At 40.1% G+C, this 4,389-nt stretch overlaps 1 pseudogene; it reads right to left on the bottom strand.

The window, feature by feature from the left end:
• Positions 1-3,363: 3,363 nt before the first annotated feature.
• Positions 3,364-4,384, bottom strand: LOC145718514 (zinc finger and BTB domain-containing protein 14 pseudogene; annotated as a pseudogene).
• Between the last annotated feature and the right edge of the window lie 5 nt (positions 4,385-4,389).

Here is a 4,389-nt window from a genome sequence, read left to right on the forward strand (position 1 = left end):
ATGCACATGCATCCCTGGTTCCTCTTCCTCTTCTTAGAGGGACATAGCCCTATTGTATTAGGGCTAACCCCTATGACTTCATTTAACCTTCATTACCTCATCAAAGGCGCCATCTCCAAATACAGTCATATTGGGGGTTAGGGCTCCAACTTCTGAATTTTGGGGGAAAATAATTCAGTTCATAACATACTTGCAAATAAGATTTCATTGATAAGGTTTTCCACTCCCTTACGACTAAAAAATCTTCTTTAGCAAATTACAAAATTGAAGATTAAATGAAAATTAAATGCAACAGAATTCTTACTGAAGAAAAAAAAAATCAGTGCCCTGGATTTTGGACATGTTCATTAGGCTCCATCTTGGTTAATATGTGAACTATGTAAAATTTGTTTCTAATGTCTTCCTCTCTTTATTCATCGTTTCATTTTCTTTCAACATTGGTATCTCCAGTAAATTTATTCTTCTGTTGATTCCTTATTTTCTTGTAGGTTCAACTATCTTATCTTCCTTACTGAGGACCTAACTCGTCCCCAGGTTCTACAATCAGGGTCTGCCCGTTTGAAAAAACACCTAGTAGAAACAAATAAGTTTCCATCTTATTTATTTATTTTAAAAGATTTTATTTATTTATTTATTTATTTATTTATTTAGAGAGCCCATGAGCAGGGAGAGGGGCAGAGGAAGAGGGAGAAAGAATCTTTTTTTTTTTTTTTTAAAGATTTTATTTATTTATTTGACAGAGAGAGAGAGAGACAGAGAGAAAGGGGACACAAGCAGGGGGAGTGGGAGAGGGAGAAGCAGGCTTCCCGCCGAGCAGGGAGCCCAATGAGGGGCTCGATCCCGGGACCCTGGGATCATGACCCGAGCCAAAGGCAGACGCCTAACCATCTGAGCCACCCAGGCGCCCCGAGGGAGAAAGAATCTTAAGCAGACTCCGGCTCAGTGCATAGAACTCATTGCGAGGCTTGATCTCATGACATGAGATCATGACCTAAGCCAAAACCGAGAGTCTGATGCTTAGCTGACTGAGCCACCCAAGCACCCGTTTCCATCTTATTTAATTATTTAGTACTATCTGACATTGTTGACCATTCTCAAATTTCTTATATCAGTTTTATTTTCATGCATATTTTGAAATTTTCCCTATGTCTAGGTTTTACTTATATATTTTTATTTGAGTATAGGTGACAAACAATATTATATTAGTTTAGGCATATAACATAGTGATTCAACACCTCTATATGTTATGCCATGCTCACCACAAATGTACCTATCATCTGTCACCATACAACACTATTACAGTATCATTGACTATATGCCTTATGCTGTGCTTTTATTAATGTGACTTACTCATCCCATAACTGGAAGCCTATACCTCTTACTCTCCTTCACCCATGTTGCCCATCTCCATATGCCCCTCCCTTCTGGAAACCATCAGTTTGTTCTCTGTATTTATAGATCTGATTATCCTTTTCATTTGTATATTCACTTGTGTTTATTTTATTTTTAAATTTTTAAAAAAATTCATTTGTTTTGTTTTTTTGGGATTCTACATATAAGTGAAACCATATGATACTTGTTTTTCTCAGTCTGACTTATTTCACTTAGTAGAATATGCTTTAGGTCCATCCATGTTGTCACAAATGGCAAGATCTCATTCTTCTTTATGGCTGAATGATATTCCATTGTATACATGTGTTGCATCTTCTTTATCCATTCATCTACTGATGGACACTTGGGCTGCTTCCATATCTTGGCTATTGTAAATAATGCTGCAATAAGCATAAGGGTGCATATATCTTTTTGAATTAATGTTTTTGTTTTCTTTGGGTAAATACCCAGGAGTGGAATTATTAGATCATATGGTATTTCTATTTTTAATTTTTGGAGGAACCTCCATAGTATTTTCTACAGTGGCTGCACCAATTTGCATTTCCACTAACAGTGTGCGAGGGTTTCTTTTTCTCTATATCCTCACCAACACTGTCCTTTCTTTTGTTTTTTATTCTAGCCATTCTAATAGGTGAAAGGCAAGAATCTCAGTGTAGTTTTGATTTGTATTTCCCTGATAATGAGTGATGTTGAATGTCTTTTCGTGTATATGCTGCCCATCTGTATGTCTTCTTTGGAAAAATGTCTATTCAAGTCCATTTTTTAATCAGATTGTTGTTTTTATTATTAATTATTATTATTATTAATTTTGGTGTTGAGTTGTATAAGTTCTTTATATATTTTAGATATTAATCCCTTATCAGATAAATCATTTGGAAATTTCTTCTCCCATTCATTCAGTAGGTTCCTTTCTTGTTTTGTTGATGGTTCCCTTTGTTGTGCAAAAGCTTTTTGTTTATTTATTTTATTTATTTTATTTTATTTTTTTTGGTCTTACAATCTTTAATATTGGTTAAAAAACAGACCGATGTTTGTTGCTCATGGAAGTTATTTTAATCCAATGTGCAAAAAAAAAAGGTGCAGCTGTCTACTTTTACTTGAAATACATAAGACCAACACTTCTACACTATTTACACACTTAAAAAGATTTTCAATTTATTAATTTAAGCAACAATATTACATCTCCTTTGTGGATAAATCACGTGCTGCAGAGTCCAAAAGCTTGATGACATTCTCTTAAGTGACACAAATGTATCTGAAGAAGCATACCTGTTCTTGTCCTAATTTTGATCCTAAATAAAAATCCAATTTCAAAATCAATTAAGAATTATTTTGATCTAGAAAATCTTGGAACTGTTGCAAACGTGAAAACCTCATCCCTGAGAGCCAGGATCCTATTTCCCCTTTGCTATCCCTCTAACAACTGGTCTACCCCAGAAACCGCATCTGTTGCAGAGTGGCAATACCCCAAAAAAGAGGAACAAAAAGAACTCAGCCCCCAGACCACCATCATCCCTGTGGGTTTGCTCAGCCTCTGTTCAGGACTTGTGACTCCAACTTTTGGGGGTAGGTGTGGGCAATCAAAATGAAGAAACACTTTAGCAAAGCAACCATCATTTGTCCACAACAACAGTGAAAAACAGTGATATAAAATTAACAAACCAAATATAAATCCAATACCGTTCTGCAATTCTGGAACTTGTTTTCCTATCTGCGCAGTGTTCTTGGTCAGCCACCCACCAGTATTTTCTGCATCTGCATGAAGTACTTTTATCGAGTTATTAAAACTGCTGTTTTGACCCTAAGTCCCATAGAACCGTGATGATTAGGAAATCAATTTACTCAATTATCGCTTGTCAGCAAGTGTAGAGAGGAATTACAAAAACTGGAATAGAAGTCTCTCACTTCTGAACTGGACACAGGAGTTCTCAAATTAAAATCATAAAAAAAGAGGGGGGCGGGGGGGGGAGGTCTTCCTGGCAACATCACTACCAGACACCAGACGGGACAGTGAGACTGTTTGGTCAGAACCAAGGAACACTATTTCCTTGCAAAGTTTGCAAAATACCTAACCAAGCACTGCCTTAAGTCCAGTGAGTACAAAGCTCCGTAAGTTTCCACAGAAATGCAGGACCTGGCGCTCGTGTGTTGGGACCCGTGCAGTCCCGCCTCCGGGGCTCAGGCAAAGCGGTCCTGTCCTGTCACCTCTAGCTATAGGCGATCGTCTCCAACTGCTGCTCCGCTTCGGCGGCCATCGCTGCCGCCTGCAACTGTTCTGTCTCGCTCTGGATGGCACTGGGGTGACCTGCTTCCTCTCACTGTGCATATTGTTCTCGCGCCTTTTCAGATCAGACGGCTTGGCAAACGCCTTGGTGCAGGAGCCGCAGACAAAAGCCTTTTGCCCTCTGTGTCTTCGTTCGTGGTCTTTGAGGTGGGACTTGTGTTTGAAGGCTTTGTCACACATGTGGCAGGCAAATGGTCTCTCATTGCTGTGCACTCTCTCGTGCTTCTTCAAGTCCGGGGCGCGGATAAAGGATTTTCCACACACCTCACAACTGTACGGCTTATAGCCCGTGTGGATTTTGAGGTGTTCTTTCAGGTGGGCCTGTGTGGTAAAACCTTCTGTACACATTTCACAAACAAACGGCCTCTCGGCCGTGTGGAGTTTTTCATGCTTCCTCAACCTGCCTTCGTCGGAGAAGGTCTTCCCGCACGCCTGGCAGGCGATCCGCTCCCGATGGTGGCCATAAAGCAAGTACTCGAACTTCATGTCGCTGGCCGCTGTCGTCCAGCCTGGGGTCTGTTCGTCCTTCACTTCACTCATTCCATCATTAAATGTTAAGGCTTGAGGGGTCTGGGACCCCAAATCTTTCGATTCTGGGGTCTCCATGGATTCTACTTCCTGGCCGTAGCAATTAACCTTCCGAACTTCCTCACTCCCCAGCTCTTTCAGGATTGCTTCCTGAACCCTGAGCGTCGTCGTAGGCGACTTGCCGT

The sequence above is a fragment of the Leptonychotes weddellii genome, unplaced genomic scaffold (genome assembly GCF_054177405.1).
Source record: "Leptonychotes weddellii isolate Sample4059 unplaced genomic scaffold, ASM5417740v2 HiC_scaffold_16771, whole genome shotgun sequence".
In the NCBI taxonomy this organism is placed as follows: domain Eukaryota; kingdom Metazoa; phylum Chordata; class Mammalia; order Carnivora; family Phocidae; genus Leptonychotes; species Leptonychotes weddellii.